We start from the raw sequence: 24,414 nt of genomic DNA on the forward strand, positions 1-24,414 counted from the left end.
GGAAAGAAAAAATATATTGTTCAACCTTTAAACTTGTGCAATGCTCCTTTAAATACAGTCCACTACATTCACTGAGTCATTATTTTATCCCAAAATATCCATGGGTGGATAGTTTGGAAATTTCTTCAACTTAATGCAGAAAATGTAGGAGATGTTGTTGATGAAAATGCAAAGTGGGTAAAAAAAACCTGACTGAAAAAAATTTTTTTGGGGGGGGGGGGACCACAGAACAAGCAAAAACCAGTGCCTTTTTCAAGGTGTCAAACATGAACTTTTACAACTAAATAACATCTGTCAGTAAATCAGTGAACTGCCACCATGAAACATTAGAGGACACACTTTTTTTTTTTCATTTTCTGTAGGTTTGATTATTTTAAGGGTGTTTTGACAGGTCTGTAAAAACCTGCAGCTGCAGTACATGCAAAATTCAGCTGCTAGTACATCTTAACCTATATCAGGAAAACAGGATCACAATATGGCATTTGTTAAGTCACTGTGTTGGCTCCTTTTTTGTTAAAGTATATAATTTAAAATATTTGATGGTTTATGGTCTGTAAAGCACTGCATGACGATATGGACCCCTCAGGTCATCAGAGACCTTTTCGATCAGTGTTTCCAGGGCCAGAACTAAACAATGGGGCAGCATTAAATTCCTATTCTCCTCAGCTCTGAAACCAACTCCTAAACACCTTGACATGCAGAAACTAGTGGCATCTTTTAAAAAGGACTGAAAACATTACTTTTTACTGCAGCTTTTTTTTTTATTTTTATAATGCAGCTAACTCGACTCAACTAGCTTTTAGTTGGCTTATATCTTGTGATTTCAATGTTTTTTTATACAACTGTTTCATTTCTTGTCTGTTCTATCTTCAGAATGGGAATTCTGTGTTGCCCTTTTGAACGATAGATAAAATTATGGGCAATAAATACATGGAGAAGCAAACATGCAATAACTTTAAATGCATGATAAAGCACTAAGAATTATATTAGGTAGAAAATGTTTCCCTTTATCCAAATGCATGAAGATAATTCTGACATGGGAAAAGTATCTTGCAGGATAAATGAAATGATGCAAACATGTGCTGTTTACTTCCTGCTTGTCCATATTTAATTTTAATTTAGTTTTCCTTCTCAAATTTGTATCAGGATTTTATTTGAGTATTATCCTTTTTGGTTTGGATAAAACCTGTTCTCTTGTATTTATTCATTTAGTAATAAATAAATAGACTGTAGTTTCACCCTTTCCAGTATGCATCTTTGTTTTGTGTAAAGTTATGATCAAATAAACTGAACCCTACACATTCTTTTTTTCTCGTTTTGGTGTTTTCCCCTTTAGTTTGTACAATAAATCCCTGCAATCATAAAGTTTTCTGCATCTGTTTTATGGTTCACTGGCAACAGTGTGAAACACAGAAGCACTAACAGCATCTGGCTCGTGTGTTGTGGATTAAGATGTTTTGTTTCACTGCAGCAGATGGATGTAAAACAAGAAAAGACAGAACCATAAAACTGCTGGAAGTTCTTACACCCAACTGCTGCGACATTTGGAAGCCAAATTATGGTGCAACCATGTGAACAAATGGCATTTTCACTCAGAGACTGTGTGGCTGCATGGGAAACAATTCTCCTTTTATTAACCTCACTTAATAAGCAGTCAACTCTCTGAACGTTTCACATTAAGGATTCTTTTGTCAGAGATTAACTGAATTGCCTTTGTGGTGGTGCTCTGTGTAATTTCTGGAGGTTTCTACCATCATGCCCATTTTAAATCCTTTTCCTCCGACTCTCCTTTCCTCCAGATGATGTTGTCAGCCTTCTACTTCTCGCTTTATGTCCTCCAACACACAAATCCGGAGCCATAAAATGAGAGCAATAACGACATTTTACAGCACAGCAGCTGTCACTGTTTTCTGGGATGCCTCCTCATTTGGCAGCTCAGAATCTCTGTAATGTCATTCTGTCTGTCACTCGCTGTCTGGAAACGAATGAGCAGACACATCTTCCAGACCCGATCCTTTAGAAAGTGACGGCTCTATTTGCAAAAACCGTCCCGACTTACACGCTGAAATGTAAAGACTGCTGGCTGGTCTTTTTTTTTTACCCTAAATTGCAAAGTGATATATTTTCTACTCTCAGTTTCAAGGTACAATGAGTGAGAAAGCTGTATAAATTGGTCGGTCTAGATAACAGAAATTCATCCGGCGAAGGGATGCGGGGCGGTCAGCATTTGTCAGATAGTTTCCATAATACCCTCTGCATATATGTATACATTTAAAAACATTCATTTAAAAACATTTACAAAATGTTACATTAAAGCATTGTCACAGAAAAAAAAGTGTATGCAGAAAGTAAAATAAGATAAAACATGAAATCTATCATGGGATTGCTTTTTAAACCTACTTATGAATTTAGTAGTGGAATTTAGCTAGAATTTTCTGATTAGTATTATCAAACCATTTAACCCTTAGATGTTGGCTGCACAAGGGACTCCTAAACAAACACCACGGCAAGAGCAATTGCACAGTTTTGCAACCCATGCACAAGAAAATTGGTCATTATCGTCAACAATGCGAATAACGAGTAAAGACAGATAATTTAGGTATGCTGAAATGTCAAGATATCCCAAAATGATTCTATTCCCCTTTGGCTCATTTTAGGAAAACTATGAGTTATACTTTAAACCAATCACAAACAATAATCTACATACTGTAGACGTACATCATAAATGAACACTTTAGAGTCTTTATTTTAAGTGAACCCCTTCTGCTACAACTGAAGACACAAATAAACCAAACATGCAGTGTCTTTCTTTACAGCCACATGACTGAACACACTGTTGAACATATCCTAAGGACATTTAGGAGACTGCCTCACCTGATGGCTGTCATCAATACCATTTCTATGCTGGACAGCACAGTGTTTACATGTGACAAAAACAATCATTTGGTTTTTGGAAAAAAAGATATTTGCATGAAAAAAGAACAGAATGCATTTCCTTGTAAACAGGGCTCGTCTTACTCAGAGCAACATATGGGTGTTGGTGGAACCCTTTCCCCGCTTCGGCTAAACAGCCAGCAGAAATTACATAACAGGTTTACTCACTGTTTATTTATTTTCTATGTCCAAAGGCAGTACACAGCCACAAAGCTATGTTCATACTCGCAAAGATAATGATATGAGGTTGGTAAGCTGTAACTTCCCGCAGCTCATTCAGGTTACCCTGAGCTAAAACTGCCGCTCAAGTCGAGACTGCTCTGGGATTTCCCTCCCATGCCAGAGATCTATATTCTCTTTCACCGTCCATACAGATAAATATTGGATTATTTTTTTCTTTTGTAACTTTCTGCATGTGTCTCTGCTGCGGAAGCTGCCTCGCACTGCTCTGAGATTTCTTATCTAATTTCAAAGTGCCTGTCCTTTTCTAAATGACCACAACTGTGCTCTGAACCAGCAGTTACACAATTGGAACAAAGTGCAGGAACGAACCAAGTGATTCATCTGAGTGGGGGGTGAGTACTGCTGAGCTGTAGAACAGAAACGGCAAGCACGTGAAAACAAAATCATTCCCCTAGTAACACAAAAAGGGCAATTCAGCAAAGTTATCTTTAGCCTGTTAGAAGCTTACTGTACAGTTTTGCTACTGTAAACATAACGTGTGTGTGTATGTGGGTGTTTGTGGCGTCTCTACACGACTGCCCCGATTTCCTCCATCCCCAACCACTCAGCAGTTGCCAGACATCCTTTGAGAAACAAGTGACCAGAAATTGAAATCAAGGTGAACTCTGCAAGGGTGTGTTTGCTGTCGAGAGGGGAAAGAAAGAGAAAGGGGAATTTGATACAAGTTTGTATCTTTGCTACTGTACTTTGCTACATGTAGCTGGGATACACAATGAGAACAAGTGGAGAGATATGTGAGGAGCATTGGTAAAAGTGTGCTTGTAGGCATTGCAGCAGATGGGGAATCCATCATCATAAGGCTTCTATTGATGTGAATGTCAAACTCGGTGAGGACCAATCACGCTGACGTGCACCACAAAAGCACTCACTGTAATTAGACACGCAGCAAAACGCAGGTACTGTGTGCCAGAATCTGGGACTGCAAACACACATGAATACAAATTTGTTCATATTGCAACACACCACCACACTCAGATGTGTGCGCAGCAGTGACATCATTCGCAGCAGAGTGACTCAGAACAGATTTTACCTGAATACATAAATGAGAGCCCCATCATCAGGCCAAGATTCTGCAGTTTACATTCATCTTTTAGGAATGAAGGTTGTTTGCATCCTGAACAAAGAGGAACATTGGTTTGAGAAAGAAGTAAAGGAGCCATTTCTGTGGAGAGAAACTGGCCGTTGTTAAACAGGGGTGGAGGTTTCTGGTTTTTAATTGTCCCCCTCTTACAATGTTTTTATTGGGAGTATCACTCAGTTCCCTGGGAATAGCAAGTGGCCGTCAGAGCGCTAACGACCTTTGAATGTGTTTGATTGTAGCATTTGAGCCACCAAGCAAAGGTACAGCTTAAAAGGCTGAGTTTATCGCTAACTCCTCAGACTGAAGGAGAAGAGCTGAAACGTTTCTACATAGGAGAGAACCAGTCCAGCGGACCTAATCTTTTTTTTTTCTTCATTTTTTGACCTGGATTATTGAGATGCATCAGGATTTACAGCATTTGATAAGAGGACAAGAACTATGATACAGTGGAATAAAATTCATAAAAAGAATTCATCAGAGAGATAGGATGTGTTTTCACTGTTTATGCAATGCAAAGCTGTGGTATAGAGTTACTATTATTACTATCAATATAATACATTTATAGTGGTTTGCATGATTCTGACTAAAAAGTAAAATCTTTGCCATTTGGCCCCTAAAGCGATTAAATGTGTTAAGGGTTTTCAGTGTTCATTTTGCCGCCTGCAACAGATTGGCAGGAATGAGTTGCCCATTTAATTGTAATCTTGTAAGCGATATTTGATGTCGTAAATCCTCGTAAATGTAGTAGCAAAACCTCTAGAAAACTCATTGTCAGTTCTAAATAAAACTCTGTTGTGGTCAAATTTTCAAGAATTATTGGTAGGATTTCTTGGAGAAGCCGCAGGTTGGAGGGTTTGCAGTAGCATTAGAGGTTATTCATGTTGTGAACAGAAAATAAAATGGGTTATATCTGTGTTATGACTGCCTTGGAAAGGTGTATTATAGCATTATTGAGTTTGATGAAATATATTGATATATGTCAAGAAATGCGTCTTCTAATTGATGGTTTTCCAAAATAAATGGGAAATATCAAGATCTAAACACTGGCTACATGTGGCGTTAATGTTGAGTCACATTTATTTGAAGACATTTTCTTCATGTTAAAATCATGTTTATTCCTCATCAGGCAGTTTGTAAATGCTAGGTTGCATGATTAGACAAACACTGTATCTCTTAGTGACAGATATATGCAATCTTTAACATGATGTAGCTTATATGTAAGAAGAACATTTAAAAACAAGCCTGCAGTCACATTAAAATGAATTTGCCTACATTAGGCTAAACATAATTTACATTGTTAAATTACTGCGGAAATGTGTGCCATCTCTAGAGGGGAAATTGTTATGAAACTATTATCAAAGAATACACAATTTAATTAGAAGCATAGAAAAGAGGACATGAGTACCATTACATCTTCAGTGACTAATAATGTAAGCAATGAGCACTACTTCATGTGTTTTCTTGTTTCTTTTAATTTGAGAATCAGATTTGCAGAAGGCATGCTGAGTTTAGCTGATCATCTCAGCCTCTTTGCCTTCACGCCGGATACATCTGTTCCACTCTGCCCCACGGGAATACATCTGGGCTCCGGCCTTCGTGGGACAGTACACAGAAAATGGGAGACGGATTCAGAGAATGAGCAGGAGAGACAGCGGGAGGATGAAGAGGAAAGAAACACTTCTGCTTCAATAGGCCATACATGTCCTTCTGCCACAGACCCAGAAGTCAGAGGCTTAACGTGGCCGTAATTTAGATGAATACGCCGCCTCTGTCTGAGGCACTTTTTCTGACTTGCAAAAGTTGAAAAATAATCACGATGTAGGGCAGAATAGTTAGCGCTCTGGCACATTTGTGATGCTGTGTAAGTCTGTGGCATTGCAGGTTTGGTTAAGGCCAGCGCTTCTTAACACTGGTCTTCAGGGCTCATTGTCCTGCGTGTTCAGGTGTTTCACTCCTGCCACACACCTGTCTTAAATGAATGCGTGATTAATAGGCTTCTCATGTGCTTGATGGCACGCTGGGGAAGAAATGCAATCATTTAAATCAGGTGGGCTGGAGCAAAAATGCATCTAAAACAAGAAGAACAATGGGCCCAGAGGACCAGGGGGGAGAAACACTGGATTAATTAATGATTGAGGGAAAGTGGTTGCACACCAGTTGTTCCACCTGCAATATTTGCACACCTTTTCCAAGGACAGATCAGCGAATGCATGCCTTAAATGCTTGTTCAGATGCACATGTGAGAGCCGGCAACATCTTTCACCATGTCACTGATTTAAACAGTCATTTTTATGTAGACATAAAAGTGTTTTATATTTATAAAGCAATGAATCCCCACAGCACAATTTCTAGACTGTTTGTTTGATCCTCAGACGTTTAGATTTTATCACTGCAACTTTTACATATGATCAGGTCATAAAATAACACTCTGATAGGTGATCTTGCACTTCATAACTCCCATTTGCAAAGTTCTTGAAGGTGAGCTTTTTATAGAAAATAATCTTTCATCTTGCATGAGCAGTTAGGCAAAACAACTGTAAACCCTCTAGTAACTTTAAAGGGATCCATGATTAGTTGAACATGTTGGCCTAAATATGTTGAAACTTTCCTATTAACTTAAGAAGTGCTGTTTGTGAAACGTAAAACTCAAATTTATAAAAAAAAAAATGTATATCCTTTGTTATATTTCTCACCCATGAAGGTTGCTCTTTCCAGTCCTACTGGACTGGAACCTACGGATTGACCTGAGTTGCTTTTTTATTGGACTGCGCTTGACTGGTGTAAAGTTAGACGATACCAGTCCGTGTCGCTGTTTCAAAACAAAAACAACAGAAACGGTGAGGTGAGTAAAAAAAAACGTTGGAAGAAGACTACTTCTGAAGAAGCCACATTTGTGCTCTCGACACTCCTCTCTTTGACTTTGAGTCATTTGTACAGACAAAATTGATGAAGGAGCTAACAGTTGGGCGTTACCCTCACAATCTAAAAGTAACGGCCGTGCCAACTATTTTTATCCATAAAGTGTCTAAACACTGCCGCCTTGTGAGCAAAAGAGGATGGGAGAAACGACAGAGACAGGCAACACCGGAAGCACTTTTAAATAACGAAGGTTCTGGCACTGCTGCCGTTACTGAATGTGAAATCACGGACCCGACACCGGACCGAAGGCCAGACCCTAAACAGGTGTTAGTGGACTGAAGGCCGGACCGATCAACTCATAAGCAAGTGTTATTGGACCTGATGCCGCACATGGAGCAGTACTTGTCGGAAAACAGTCCGATGAGCGGTATGTGTCTTTCATAATTTTATTCTTATTATTATTACTCTCACTCTCACTCTTATTACTTAGGTTCAAACTGAAAGGGTTTAGCGTTACTCGTTGATGTTTTGGATGGCCGAAGCTGGTGGTAAAGGACCTAGGATGGTCATTTAGTGATTTACCCAGAATGCATTGCAGCATAAACAACATGGAGACGTTGGTGTAACAATATTTCATTTATATTTATAAAAACTTCTTACAGTATTTTTTCTGTATTGTTTTTACGTCTAAAATAGATATTCCTCGAATAGATTCTATTGTTACAACTAATAGTGGATCCCTTTAAGAAAAGGTCATGTTAGTTGAGTTTTTAAATGTGTTACGTTTTGGGGTCCAATCAATATTGGTGTCTGAGAATATTCAAACCCTATTCACTGAACTTCTCTTTCAAAATGATCACTATGCTAAAAATAGTTATCGTGTTTGTGATTAAAAAAAATAAATTATCTTCCAAGTAACTTACTACCAAGCTTTGAAATAACCTTCCTCTGTTGTATTAAAAAGAAAAACTGACATGAAAAAAACAAAACAAATAAAAGGAGTACAACGATCAAATCAGCTCCGCAAACAGACATTAGATGCATGATTGTTATTTGTTATCAGTTGGTTTTCATTTCTTGTCTTTTACTCGCCTATGCTTAAACACTTGAGGCAAATGCAATTACACCTTGCTCCTGGCAATAATACAAGCCGAATGGCTTCATGTAATATTTATCCTGTATATCATGAAGTGCTGGATTTTTAATTTAGAGGTCATTGAGTATTCAGACTCTGAAAACCAGATACGTGTATGTGTGTATGGATTTAATTTGCTGCTCATGTGTTGTAGTATATAATCTTGTGTGTGTGTGTGTGTGTGTGTGTGTGTGTGTGTGTGTGTGTTTGTGTTTGTAGGAATAAATTTGGCATTCCTATGTTTTTTCTTTTACCTGGAGCCATCTGGCCTTGTAATCTGACTCTTGTTAAAACTTCATGACAAGGTGTTCTGGTCTGCTAATCTGTCCAGTCTGGTCGGCCAAATGCACAAGATGCACAACAATACATCTTTGTTGGGTTTAGTGTTAGCACTGAAGCAATTAATAAAGATGAAACTGCTAACCTCCAAAACCTGAAGCAAAGCAAAGTCAAACATTTAAAAATGGCCTGTTTGTTTCGATTTCAGTTTTGCTGCAGTTCTCAGAGAAGGACTCACTTTTGGTGGATGTCAGATAGTTGGTCAGAATTATTATGCCGAGGCTAAACATGTAATTTTTTTTCCCCCTGAAGTATTTCAAATGTCACTCAAACCTAGTCATCATGACCCAGGGAATTCTTATATTTCAGAGTTTCTTGACTCATGTGGTCCTTGTTATCACATCTTATTCAAAATGTATTTGATTGACCAGGGGCTTATTAGCTGGACATGATGTCATTTGCTGGAAAAGATGCAATACGAAATTCAGATTTATTTTCTTTAATTCATATAGACCTGTGTGAAATACACAGTTTGTTCTTTTTGCAATAAGTAAGAATATCATACATTTGAGCTACATGTGGTGGCTCTAAAAGTTTGCACACCTCTTTTAAAATGCAAGGTGTCGGTGTGAAAAAATTAGATGTTCTACCCTAGATGTGGGACATGTATCTTGTACATTTTATGAGCACACTCTTATACTGATACTTTGTCAAAGCTGCTTCTGATTCGAGCATTCAGCCTACCATCAGTTGAAGTAAGTCTGATTAATATTAGATTCAGCTGTCCAAGTTTTTTTCTTGACCTTTGCTTATTTGGATCCTAAAGTCACAGTTTAAAGGACAGTAATAAAATAAAATAAGACTATAAACATACAAGACACTCCAACCCTACCTGTTAAATTACACTAAATACAAGTAGTCCATTTGTCCCCTTGAATTTGTTAAACAATTAGTGCAACACTCTTCTGCAATACAGTTCAACAACATAAGGTGTGAACACCTGTGAACAGTAAAGAATGAAACCACAACAGTTAGAGGACACACCTGTACATCCTTCAGCAGCAGCTCACCTGGTGGACCGGAGGGTTTTTATACACAGTCTGGGATGGGAGTCCTGTATTGAATCACTCTGTAAATAATTCAGATAGTTCAAGTTTTGCTGTTGAAGAACATGAATTATACACAGAATAAAGTGATTGACAGGATCCTTTCTAAATGTGAAATATCCCCAACAGACTTCAAGTTTAGACTTCAAGTTCTGACTGACATCAACATGGAACATGCACACTTTTGAGTTTGAATGTAGTATTTCGTTTAGATGTTTTATCAACTGTAACTGAGTTATTTGATAGACAAATCTTGAATAAGTGAACTTCAATGGCATTTATCATGGGCTGTACAACGTTCCCTTTAGGGCTGGGTATCATCTAGGATGAGCCGATTCGATACGATTCTCGATACATAGCTCAGCTTGATTTGATTCCAATATCGATATTTATTACTTTGAATTAATGCTCAGTGATTCAATCACCAAAATCAGCCACATATTATGTTTATGTTCTATTTATTGATCACAGACATATTAACAGGAAAATAAAGTGCATTTGCTTCAATGCATTTAACGTGTCACAGAAACCAAAAATGTGCCCAAACATCTGATTTTAGGGACAAAGGAGCTTCTAAAATCCTGTCGGCCGTTCCACAAATTCGTCTCACTTGCTCTCCTTCGCTATGAAATGTAATGGTTGCGCTGTAATAACGCCCCCTAGAGGTTGGGAGGTATATCGATATTGAAAGCCAGAATATCAATATTAATTAATATTAAATCGTTTTTAAAAATATCGATATTAATCTTTGTATCGATTTTTATGCACAGCCTTACTTCCCTTTTCAGCTGCGTTCTGGTTCAGCTGTAACGTACAGAAAACAAGACCCAAGATTCGAATCACACAGATCAGTGACGTTTAAAGATTTTATTAAAAAGCAGGAAATGGACTCTGCTTCTCGAGGCGCCGTAGCTCACGCTCGGTCTGGTAATCCCCTGAAGCAGAGACTACAGGTTAGTGAACAGTGGTTGGTTCACGGTTAGCAATGTGGAGGACTGGACCACTAACCTGATGTCAGGGCAGCAGAGCCAGGAGAGCTGGTAGAAAGGCAGGCGGACTGATCCGGGGGCGGAGGAAGAGGCAGGAGATCCGTTAGGGGCTTTCCAGGAAGAGTTATCCAGGGGAGGTCTGAGTTCGGCGATCAGGGAGGAAGAGATCCAGCAATAGTACGAACAAGGAGATCCAAGAGGCTTAATCTAGGTCCGGGTCAGGTTCAGTAACTAACAGGCTCAGAGGTAGCAAGGGTCAGGCAGGCTCGGTACTCAGTCAGAACGAGGTCGGGTAATCGGGTGGGCAGTCCATGACGGGCAGATTCAGATGTCCAGGGACAGATCTAGTCAGGTTTTCGGGCAGGCAGACAGAATCAGAACAGGGGACAGGCAGGCTCGGTAACAGAAGGCGGGATCGGGTCAGGCAGGCAGGCAGAACAAGGAACGCTGGAATAAATTGAAGATCAGACCAGCACCAGTGCTGAGATTGTCACATCAGCTAGTTCTATTGTTTTTGAGCGTTATATTTATTTTAATCCCCAAAATACAGAAATACGCAAAATTGCACAACAGCAAACGGTTAACCCAAATGCACAAAATTTTCCAATTATAAACCCAAAATTGAACTTTGCTATCACTATCCATGTCTTGGGCGGTTAATGTGTTATGCATAGATGTCAAAGTTTTGCGATCCATACACAACATCTTCTGTAACTTTTAGACAATAATTGGAAAATTTATGTTGTAAATTGGAGGGATGTCAGAAGAATCATAGTCTAAAAACCATTCTGAGAAAACATTTGAAACTTCTCTATAGCGAAGCCAGTGTGCCTGTAATTCCACGCGGCTGGGAATCACTGCTTGTGACGAGCTCGTAGTTTAAAAGTTCTGGAAGCATTTAGATGCTCCAGTGTTGCAATTCTGGATTTGAGACTTTGTGTCTGTAAAAAGCTGCTTTATAAATAAACTTTACCATACGTTTTTTTAATTATTTGATTCATTTTGCTCAGACATGGAAAAAAGAGCAAAGCTACCAAAGTTAATTATTATTAACAAGGGGCATATGCACAGATATACCCCTAGTGTTGCTCAAGCACTTGCCCTTTTTACACTGTATTAGAAAAATAGAACATTAATTTGACATATTCTTGTTTAAAGGTCTCTCTCATCAGGAAAACAACATAAATGTTGTCTAAAGCCATAGTGAGTGACTTCAACATGCTGCTATTACAGATGCCGCATCACCATCCATATATCATTGTACTGTCTTTCTCTTTCAGAAGGTGTTATTCATAAGACTTTTTTGGCTTTAAAAAAGTGGGTTTTAAATAACTTATCTGGAAAAACAATGGAAAGCCTGATGGCGTTTCATACTATTCAAAATTTAAAAGGTGTTCTGGCTCTAAAATATCAGATTTCTTGCAAATTAAGAATTTTTTTAATCCATTCCCATTTACATTTGCACAGATTCCATCTCCCTCTGGTTGCACTTATACTTCATCTCTCTGTCCACTTCCCCTCTTCCTCTTTCTGCCCTGACAGAAAAGCCGTTGTGTGAAGTGCAATGTCAGGCCCTCCTGCCGCTCGTCGATCATGATTTTCCTGGTAGAGCTCTCAATAACTCAGCAGGCCCTCATGCACCATGAGAGTGCAATTAGGTCGACTGACAACTGCATTTTTCTCCTCAGGAATAAAGTGTCGTGTCCCGTTGGTGATAATCTCAGAGGAGGCTTTCAGTGATGTAACGAAAAGGACGGCTTCCCGCTGAGCTCGGTGCTGTCGCCTGCTTTCATGTAACAGAGAGACAGGAAGTGGATCAGAGGAGTTTGTGTTACTACTTTTTTCGTTATTTTTATCAAAGAAAATTTTTTTTTAAACTGGGCCAGTTACACTTAACGGCTGGCACAGACTAAACTAAAGGTCAAACAGCCTTTTCTATAAATGCTGGAGACATCAGAAGATGAAGTAAAAAGACAGCCCAAACGCAAAGCTCTTCAGAAAGCTCAGTATGCTAGCTCTCAGTTCCAAGCAAAGAGAATCATGTCTGCAGCAAAATGTTATTGGTTTTCTGTTCCTTTGCTCTACATCTGCACATAGCTTCATAAAATTCAGCAACCCAGTCTTTAAACTTCCCTCTGAAAGACAAACACAGAAAACACACAGATCTTCACCTTGAATTCTGGCCTTAATGCTGGTCAACAAACTTGACGACAATAAAGAAATACTGTTTGTGGGAAGCAATCGCTGACAGGCACACTTTACAGAATAAAAGATGAATTAACATGCAAATGTAGGGTTTTTTCTGTCCAGTTTGTAGATTATGATGTGCACACCCTGCCTTACATCTACCATGTACACATGTGAACAAAGTCTAATTCATAATTGACAAAGGGTGAAATAATATCAAATAATCACCAGACACAAGATAAATGTTCAGCTGTGCTCATTTCAGCTTTTAGTCCTTAAAAGTACAAAACATTCTGTGGGGAAAAGTCTATAGATGACCTAGGGAGACTGTTCAAAGAGAAGGATTTCTATCTCTGTACTTTATGTTCAAATGTTACAGAAAAAGATCAATATTAAGTCTTGATTTGTTTTTACTACAACAAATGTATATTTTTTTTAATAAAATTTTAAATGTGATTAAATACATTTGAGAACTTTTTACATATTTTCACCAGGAGAGCAAAGAAATGTGTTACTACCTGTGACAGAGTCCTGAGAGTAGCGACTTTCCCTCTCATGGTTTATTTATTTTATGCAAGAAAATTAAAAGTTTGTCTTGAGTTACAATCATTTGGATTTTTGATCTGATTAGATTGGATTAAAATTTGATTATGCTGAAATGAGATATAACTGGAATAGCTGGAACTGAATAGGATTTCCTTCAACTTTCTATAAACTGCCCTAGAACAACTTCTAGAGTATGACGCAATATGTAAAAATAATTGAGTTTGAAATTACAACACATTTAATTGAGGGGCTGCACAGTGTCCTTGATTTGTAATCCTGTTGTCTCACAGAAGGGGATTGGTTCAAATCTTTCTAAGTGGAGTTTGGATGTTTTCTCTGTGCATGTGGATTTTAAAGGTATGTATTATGTATTCAGAAAAAGGAGGTTAAAATGTTGATCTCTATGAGAGATGCAGGCCTGTAAAAACTCTGACCAATCCTGTCATTCCGTCCAAATGGCAGGGATTGGTCAGGGGATTGGTCCTGCCCTCAACCTATTCTGACCCTCGAGTTCAGGAGATTTCACCTTATTCATTGGTTGTCCCACATGCCAATCATACTGAGGCGCTCACGTTACGCCAGGCGTGTCCAAAGTGCTGCCCAGGGGCCCCTGTACTGATTTTTTGCGGCCCCCCCAACTGCATTTCAAGAATGATCATGCCGACTAGCACTGGTAGCTGGTGCAGATAGAAACTTTTTTTTAAATTAGGGCAACAGTTAAAATTAAGTTAGATTTAATAAGTTAAAATCTTACATTGGAATATTGAATTGAATTTCAGGTACAGCACACACAGGTTAAAAAAGTCCCTTTTTTTGGTAATGTTATTTATTTTTATGCAATTCTTGGCCCTCGAGTGCTTTTGACTTGACAATTTCGGCCCATGAACTAAAAAGTTTGGACACCTCTGTGTTACGCCAATGTGCGTGCACATTCCTTGTTAGTTTCCGCTAGCTGGCACAGTTGTTTATGTATCCAGTTAGCTTTGGTTAGCTTAGCAGTTAGCTTCTGTGTTAGCCATTCATTGTAGCCCCGCTGCTCACACTGTATACTTTCAACATGGCTGAGAGTTTCAACAAGTTAACTAGTAAGTCTAATTGCATGCATCTTTGTTTGTATTGTATGTCCCTCTGATGGACATGCAGCCTTACCTGTGTGGACCCTTCACCTTACCCGCTGATTGCTATAATTAGCTCCAGCTCATGTTTGTGTGACTGTCACAGGATGTAGCTGCCCAAGAAAGACTCATGGGAGAATTTTTTTAAAGGTCATATTAAAAGATCTAAGCAATAAATCGAAGAGTAAAATATATATATATATATATATATATATATATATATATATATATATATATATATATATATATATATATATATATATTTTTTTTTTTTTTTGAAGTTTCTCAAGCTGCTGGTGTTACATTAAATTTGGCTTCCTAGAGCCCAGCCCTTGATCTATATCTCACACGCCTTCAAAATGGGACACCTCCAAATCTTTAAGCAATTTAAAAAAAAAAGTGTTGTACAATATCTTGTAAAGACAAGCTTTGATAAGCCTTTTAGAAGTAAAACTCAAGCTGATTTAGGAGAAAAAAAGAGATCATGACGTTTTATTATCTGTTGACAATTTTGATTTTTAACCTGTGTAGATGTCCAATAAAGGCTTTTTTATTGTAACACTGACATCATCTTTATTTGTAAGATATTTTTTTCCATGTCATTGATGTCTTTTTACTATATTTTTTCCTGTGCTGTTTCATGTTTTCTACAATATAATTTTACACAAAGAAAACTTATCAAGCAAGGGCACATATTTTAATGTATTTACCCGCCTTTGATTGTAGAGAATGTATCAAGTTATTCAGTTCATCCCAAATCAGCTTGAAGTTTGAGATTTTTGTGTTGGTTCTGTGTTTGTGTTGTTATCTATTGGCCCACACTGCGTTGCCATCCGTTGAGCCTGGTATTGTTTTCTATTCTCCAGTGGATGTGTTGTGTTAAAAGCCAGCCTCGTGGCTGTAGCTGGTGTCATTGTTGCATCTGAAATAGCTCATTTTTAGAATTGGCAAAATGAGCTCAGAGCCTGATAAGTAATTCCAGGCTCATGGTTGGCTTCGGTTTTAGAAATTATACTCATATTTTTCAAAATGATGTGTTTAGTTGTTTGGTGATACATAAAATCAACATAGACTATGCAGCATGTAGTACATGGGTGAAAAACCATGATAACCAAGATAATTAAGTCACAATTATCTAAACCCAACATAATACCGTTGTTTCTAAAGTTGGCTGACAGTTCTCGTGTCCTAAACTGGAGTTTACGCATAATTAAACATTTAAGAGCTTTATTTTTGTTTTAATGTTTATATAAATGGCAACCATGAAGCATGTTTTCATGGTGAGTGGCAATCACAAGAAATATTAAAGCTAGGGCATTTCCCCAGTAGTCCCTTGCCTCTTTTTCTTTTGAATTTCACCTTTAATCCTGTGGTTTATGGGACACTCAACATTTGGGCACAAATAAGACGTCACTTCAGATGGCTTACTCTTTGCCAACAACTTCTTTTTGCAATAATCATCTGTTCTTTCCAGCAAAGTTTGATGCATAGTTTTCTACCTAAGAAAAAAAAGGGCCACGCATTCTGGAAGATTTGTACATTAATGGTATGTTTGCAAGCTTTAACAAACTAATGTCTTTGACTTACATAAATCAGGCTTTTTTTAGATCCCTACAACTGCAGGGTTTTGCAAAAATGCACAACAAGTCATTTCCGCAAATGCCAACACCCAGCGGGATTGATCTAGTTCTTAAAGCCTAAACTCTAACAAAGGGAAACATCACATGTCTTCATAAATTACTATTTTCAGGCAGTGAATCTAGCCTTGATAAAGTTGAGTTAAGCCGGTTTTGGTTTAGCCCGAACGATTGAGATGGGAGCGAGACAAGATGGATTCCCCGAGTTTTTGTGAATGCACAAATAGCGAGAGAATTCAACTTGCAGGGAAGGTTAAAGGTGAACATGGAGGTGGGTAACTAAGGACGTGCCTCTTTTTTCTGTGTGCTATGAGCTGACATGGATTCCAAAAGTGGCAGGTCATTTGGAACTTGATGCCTTCTGCTGAAAGCATAAACCCTGGTGATCATTGAACTTTACAGGACTTCACAAGTCAGGACTGAGGGTGGGTGATGGAAAAAGAGGGTGGGCGTTAGTACGTTTATATGAAGACAATTATAATGTAACAGTGCCAAGTAAATATCAAGATGGAAGCAGATTCACCTGGTTGAAGACGGTTCATCAAAGACAACACTAAATTGTGTTTCTCTTGTTCAGACGATATTGATGAAGTAGAGTCCTTCTTCGGGAAAAATTAGATCACACAGCACTGGGGAGCAGAGCGGTGTCTCTCTCATGTATTTAAGCCCAAGTAGCAGGAGAGGTTGCCTGGGAATTCAGTTTGATTCCTGGTCAGCAATCATGTCTGTCCACCCATCCGCATTCAGTCTCCATTTCTTCTTGACTCAGGTAAGACGCTTCACATGTTGTCAGGACTGGTTCGGCACAAGGAATGCAACAGTTTTAGTCCATGTTCCTTGTGTGGTGGCTCTTGAAGCCTTGACACCAGTCCAGTGCAGTTTTGGATATTTTTGGTTAAATAGGACAGGGACAGTTCTCCTGCAGCTGTAGTTAGATGCTAAGCTACCATCAAGAAAATTGATGAATGGCAAAACACAAAATTCAGGCTGCATAGTAAGTCAGGGAAAGGCCGCAGATGGATATTTGATAATTAGAAATCATATAAATTATAACTTGAATATTTTGCTGAAATGATTCACAGTTCATACAGAAGTCAAGTCTCACTGAGCCGGTTCTTTTTCTGATATCTAGACACTGAGTGCTATATTGTTTCCTTCTACAGTAGCAGCTGATTATCTCCTCTGATATGAACAGAAACCCTCAAGTCTCTTTCAGACTTTCAGTTACAGATGAATGTTGCTGAGACGATGCTGTCAGTATGAAACTTGAGCCATACATTTATTTTTCTTTGCTGCCAGCTTGATGCAAGCGATTGATGCTTATCCTTTCCTATCTCTAATGTTAATAGCAAGGGCCCATGGTGTCCAGCTGATTTCTGCTGCTGCATTCTGACTCCTTAAAAGTCCGTTCTGGGTGCACTATCACAGCTCTTGGAGATGAAATAAACAATTCAGCTGGGAGCCTTCGATCATACATCCAGTACGCATTGTTCTTTAGGCTCTAGGTTTATAGGTGTCATAAATGTCATGTATCGGGATGAATGGCAGGGTCTAAGCTTTGTATTGTGCATTTTAGAAAGAAAGTTGTAGAGTTTGTTAAATTTTTTATCATTCATCCTCAATACAACAGTGGCATTAGCATGGTTATTGTTTTATGTGTGGCTCAAAGTTTTAGAGCAGCAAAGCCCTTAAAGAGCATTTGAAATGAGTCTTTCAGAGCTGAAGGTGTAAAGGTGCTTAGCACTGTGTGAAGGATTGAGGGCAAACAGTTAATCAATTCAGGAATGATGTTTCTGAATATTTCCATGTTCAATAATTCATAAAATCATGAAAGATTTAGAAAATTTCCTGGGAAACATGGCTGAAATCTAACAGTGGAACATCTTTTGCACGACATAAGAAGCGGACATGATTCAGTATTCATGAACACTTCTGAAAGCCAAAGTCAGTGAGCTCAGCTCAATGTAACTGCAGCTAAACTCTAAGATAAAACGATTTATTCCACACAAACATAATTTTTCTAAGCTGTCTTTCCTCGATTTCAACCAATGTAGGAGGGGCCAGTGTAAGTGTGCAAATAAAAATTAAAATTTAAGCATACAATTTAAAAGTAGGCAGCCATGATGGCATGAGGAGTACCTGACGTTGAACATCCATATCTAATGAACCAAACAAGGAATTGACCGTTGGAGAAAATCTTTTTCTTGTCTTTGTTTTGTGTCACTCGTCATCAGCTCTGTTGCTTTAAATTCTTTCATCAAACTCTACATGTTGTCCTGGAACAATCAGAGACACAGATGCCTCACATTGGCTCACGTATATTAAATCTGACATCTAGAGCATTATTTGTCAATACATGAAACTGTCAGGGTTCAGTTTTTACCTGTCTCACCCTGGACAGTTCCGGCACTTTCCATCTCCCATGCAGCCCAGTTCCACTTCATGCCTAATCACCTACACCTGTCCTGCTCTAATCAAGCCCAGACTCAGTTCACCTGCCATCCTCCCTTGTGTTCGGGTTCATCAAAACATTAAATGACAGAAACTAATGATAATTAAAAGCATGATGTAATGACTCTAAACATGATGCAGATTTTTAAGTCATTATATACATATCTAACTGAGCTGTTGAGTAATAAAATTGTAGCAAATATTTACAGATTTTTCCATAAATGTTCTACTTTATGTTTAAGGAAGCCAAAAGGAGACTCGGCTCCTTTAAGTCTGAAACAATGGTTTGAACAAACCAGAAAAGGAAGAATTTCTCCCATTTGGGATGAGTTTCAGCTTTAAGTGGGGAATGGTAAAACGGAAGGCCCTCACTTAAAGTTGGTTGCAAGGTAGGTAATTTTGGGAATCCCAAGACATTCTCAGGTAAAATGGGAAATGTAGTCTTTTTAGAGTTTCGTTTAGATTGGTGTTCCTGGCATCTTTGCTGAGTGCAGTGTCCCCAGAAAACCTCTTGAGCATGGATCTAAAACTCTGAAGTTGGTCCTGCAACTTGAAGATTTCTCTCTGGTCCAAAACACTTTGAATGAAATTTGGTGAAATGCCTCCTTGACCTGTTAATTACCTTGTTATTTTCTTGAAGCTTAAGTGGAGACACATCTCAACGTTGCAGGACACCGGCGCTTGAAGACTGAAGTTTTAGAACTGTGGTGTAAAGTGATGCATCCAAGAGGAATCCAAACTACCAACTCCCTTCAGTGCAGAGAAGCAGGGGCTCTACCTTCAGTGACCCGGTTAATAGAGGAGCTTTTTCAACCAGGGAAGGCAGTCCTGGATTTCATGTTTTCATCATTTATCATCTCATGACCATAAATGAGAATTTGATCAACTGACCAGCAAACAAAACGCTTTACTTTTTGCTCAACTTATTCTTCATCACAACAGACTAAAATAAAACCCTTATTGGTGCGCACAAGCCCCCAGTTCCATATATAAATCTCCCTCTCAATCCCCCATTACTTGCAAAGAAGACACCAAAATACTTATAAAATACTCCTCCGGTTTAATTAAAAAAAACTGACCCCGAAACTTGGAATTGCCATCCAACATTTTACTGTTGGACTGCGTGATAAGTGAATTATGTTGAGGAAAATAGGATTACGATGCTAATAGGCACAAGATGTGTCCACTATAGGATGGCTGGACTTGGCCTTAGGGACAAGGTGTACTGCTCTGTTAGCTAGAGGGATCTCACAGTAATCCATGTTCCTCCAGAATAAAATCAGTCAGTTGATTATGTGTCGAACATCTTATCATTATCATTTATTATTTTAAACTATGATCAATTATCAAGATGTCTCCTGGATGAATACCTTTGGAGGATTTCCAGACACATCCCAACATTTTGTTGTTTGCTTCACACAAAGATAAATATTAAAAAAAAATACACATTGAAAGTTGTAGGCATGTTCTGTAAATGAAATGCTGCAAACAATCGAATAATGTATTTTAATTCCAGGTTGTGAGGCAAAAAAACATGAAAAATGCCAAGAGGGTGAATACTTTTGAAGGCACTGCAGCTCCATGTTCCATATTTTATGAAAAACACACCAAGATACTTGAACTTATCTTGAAACACAGAAAGCCCCACCATCTGGTGCATTTACTTAAGCGTTTTTTTTTTTTGTTGTAAAGCTAATCAATAATAATTCAATGAAGATCCTGTCCGGGATCAGAATAAGATCCTGAACACAAGCAGCTCAGTCTATAGGGTGCCTGGACCAGATCTGCAGGAGGCGCTTGTTCTGCAGCTCTTCTACAATTAAAGGAGACGTTTCAAGGTGGTTCAGGCGACTGATCTCTCTCAGAAGATATCTCCTAAAGTCTCCCTTTGGAGCTTTCCTGTGCATTTCTGGTTCAGAAGAGACCCCTTGATAGATCTACAGTGGATTTTAAGGGACTAGATATAATCCCTTCTGGCCTGGGAACACATCGAAATCTCTAGTAAGGAGCCAAAGATTGTTACTACAGAGAGGGAAGTCTGGGTTTCCCTCCTGGGGAAATTATTTTGGAAAAGCAAATCTAGAGAAAGAACTGTTTTTAGTTTATCTCAGACAAAGTACATTCTTGAAAAGATTTCTTGCAGCTTTTTGCCTTTATTCATTAACAGGGGTGTCAAACTCTAGTCCTTGAGGGCCGGTGTCCTGCTGCTTTTACATGCGTCTCTGCCTCAACTCATCCGAGTCATATAATCAGGTCATCAGCAGGACTCTGGAGAACTTGACTGCATACTGAGGAGCTAATTCAGACACTTGATTGAGGTGTGTTGGAACAGGGATGCATCTAAAAGTTGCGGGACACCGGCTCTGGAGGACTGGAGTTTGACACCCCTTCGTTAGAAGCTTGAACGGAAGAAGAGTAAAGACGTGCAGTAAGTGACTAAAGCAGGGAGTTGAACCTAAGACAGCTGCTCTGAGGACTATAGTCTCTGTATATGGTGTGGCTGCTCTAGGATTAGGCACTGAGCCACATGTCACTCCCATGGCAAAGTAAAATTTAGAATAGCTCTTCAGGCAGTCGAATAATTGATCAATGGAGATAAAAGAGCATTTTGTTCATCTGTGATTTTTCTTAGATTTGTCTCAAACTTCAATTTAAAGCTTGACTGGCAGCTTCATTTCGGGTAGCAGCCCTGTGACATTTACTTTTTATTAAAGTTTATTCTTATCTTTAGTGCCAGCATACAGATTATTTTTTTTTTTACCTCTTAGGAATTTCAACGCACAACCTTGCAGCCACAAAAATATCTAATTGCCATCATCTGTTCACGTGCACCGATGGGTCAACCAGTCTGGTCCACAACCAAAAATGACACCTGATCATTGTTCAGCAGCAGAGAACAACACTGGATCACTTCCCTGCGCTTTTGCATAAAGAGCCTGCATGACGTCAGAAGGGCCGAATACACAACATGCTGCCTTTCATTTCGACTTTGTAGATTTCCCTTAAATATGGAACGTTTTTTTTTTTTTTTTTAGAAAATCTATACTAAAATAAAGAGCAAATATTTATAATAAACCTAAAATATTTGGTTGTTTCATTTTCGCCAAACCTTATTTGGAATGGAAATTTTCTACCAAGATTAATTCCTTAAGTGCTTAAATTGACCCTTATTCCCATTTATTTACAGTGCAAGACGCTGGACAACAGCCTGAACAAAGTCTCCTTGTTGATTGTAACTGATTATTTAAACCCTCGTATGTTTACTCTGAGGCTCGGGGCCGAAGTAGAAGCTGCAGCTTTACTGATGAGGAAACCGTATCCATATTCAACAGCTCGTCCTCGCTCTTGCACAGTGTGTGCGTGCGTGTGCGCTTTGGTGCCTGCTCGTTGGCGTGTGCCTTAGTGCCAGTATCACTCAGCCTTGAGATGCCTTCCGTGCCTGGAGGCATTAGAATCAGGGTCACGTTCCAGCGGACAATTCAGACAAAATGGTCCTCAGGAGGAGAAGTATGCGTGTGTCTCAATGGGTTTGGTGTGCTGTACTGGAGAGCCGTAGTATGATATCACATAAGGATTTATTAGAAAATGAAAATAAATATATCACATTAAACAATATAAAAAGTAGCAATCATGAAACATAAGACCACCTGAAAGATGAGGCTGCTTTTCTTTCTTTCCTTTTCATTTGCTCATGTTTGGCAGTTAAGGCTTCCTTTCTTTTTGGGTTCTTTCTTTTGTCTTTAAATTGTTAAGTATTGCCTTAGTATTCTTCTTTGCGACAAATTAAGTCACATTTATTTCAGAGTGAAACCAGCTGTCAGGATTTGACTTTGAATTTAAGTTGTCAACTCTGCTTTTATATTTTTTTCCCTAAAGCCCAGTTGTGACAAATCAGGAATCAGAGCCCCCGGGTCCCTGCCCTCGCCTGCCACATGACTCCCACCGCACATGACCTCGATGTGAGGGACTTCCTGTTGCTGGGGCCAGCCATGCCGCAGCAGCCAGGGGTTGATCACCAGGTGGACTCTTATACTATCCCTATCCTTCTTCCACCTCAGACCAAGACCGACTCTGACCAACAACCCCATCCCAGAAAAGAGGAATATTAACATGGTACAATCACATCATACCACATTTAAAACAGCAGTAAGGGCAGGCCCGTGTTAAGACAATGTGGTGCCCCTGGGCACTATACCTCAAAGCCCCCCCCCCCCCCCTTACCGTGCTGTCCTCCGGTCAAAAACATCAGACATAATCAAGGGGATTTCTGTAATGTAATTTACTATTTACTAACTTACACAACTACATGTAGGCATATGAGCAGTGAGCAATATTCAAATATCTCATTTTAAATTTTTAAAATCTTGATTTATTTCTCATTTATTATTATTGTGACATCAGTGTTCACAAAACGAATAATGCATGGTCTTTCAACAATTTCAAGTAAATAATATAACAATTTATGAAAAATATATTTTTAAAGCATGTGTCATGTGGTGCCCCCCCATGGTTGGTCCCCCTGGGCACTGGCCCACTGGCCCTTATGGATAATCCGGCCCTGGTAAGGGTCACTATAATAAATTTGTTAATGTGTTTAACATGTCAGACAAATTACTCAGTACTGTTCGTTCATCAATTGTTTCCCTCTGATTTTGCTGATGTATCTCCCCATGCACCCCTCCAGTCTACTGCCACCCTCTCTGCTCCACTGTACTCCGGCTGGTTTCCCACAGAACTGGTAAGGCCAGAGGGTTGATGAACGCTTCCTGGGGGCGGCTTTAAGCCCCACCTTCAGTGGTCATTGTTGTGCGCCATGCTGATATTAAGTATTACTGTGTGCCATTAACTCACAAAAAATGTGTGAGAAATGGTAAAATAAAAGCGTAAATAAATCATGATAAAGAAAAACTTAAAAAAAAAAACATTGAAATATTGTTTGTATTAATGTATATGCAATGTATTGAATTTTTTTAAGGATAAAATAAGCGATCGGGATAAATATCTAGATCACAGGCTGAACTATTAATGCGCAGTTTCTCTCTCCCTGGACAAGAATTGGTGTGTGTGTGTGATAGAGGCAGAGAGGGAAAAGGAAATTGATCTCAAAACTATCTTATGGAGTTAAAGTTTAAGGTTTCTTATTTTTTATAGGCTGAACATTGAGTATTCATACTGCGCTGTGCTGATTTGGTCGAGTGATCTTTGGGTTAGATGCACCTGCTGCAGCGCTGCAAAGCGAGCTCCACGCTACTGACAGCGGCTTGAAGGCCGCTTGGCAGCAGCTTCCTCTCTCGGCTGCTGCTGCTGCGTGGAGCAAACGTCCAGCAGCCTCCACACTAGCTGAGCTCCACGCGGACAGCGGCAGCTTTCTCACCTGGCAGCCGCTTGCGGCTTGAAGCTAAGCGGACTCCATGCTGCAGCTTTCTGTAGGACAGAGAAGGCTGCTGTTGCCGCTGCAGCATCGGTTGCTCTGACCTCTACTCCACACACACAAGAGTGGTACAATCAACTTTTTTAACCACACACTCTTTAGAGACAAGACTCAACAGCTTCAGATGTATCCAGTGAAGACATTGCCTTCCTCTCCGCATTACTGAGTTAGCAAATTGCAGTTGTTGTTTTAATTTTTTGGCTAGCTCCACTTTCGACTGGCCGCACCCACGGCCCATCGCTGACTAGCAGTCTGCTTATGTCAGAGCTCTACTCGATTCCGGCACCTGCTGTACTACTTCCTGAGTAGGGTCTAGGAAAAAACGTCCGGTAGGTTAAAAAAAAAAAAAAAAACTGCAGTTGAAAAGCTCCCAAAGTGGGGGGAGTGGAGCAGATTATGGTAAAGCAGAGCCCATGGAAAA

This window comes from Fundulus heteroclitus, chromosome 23 (assembly GCF_011125445.2).
Source record: "Fundulus heteroclitus isolate FHET01 chromosome 23, MU-UCD_Fhet_4.1, whole genome shotgun sequence".
Lineage (NCBI taxonomy): Eukaryota > Metazoa > Chordata > Actinopteri > Cyprinodontiformes > Fundulidae > Fundulus > Fundulus heteroclitus.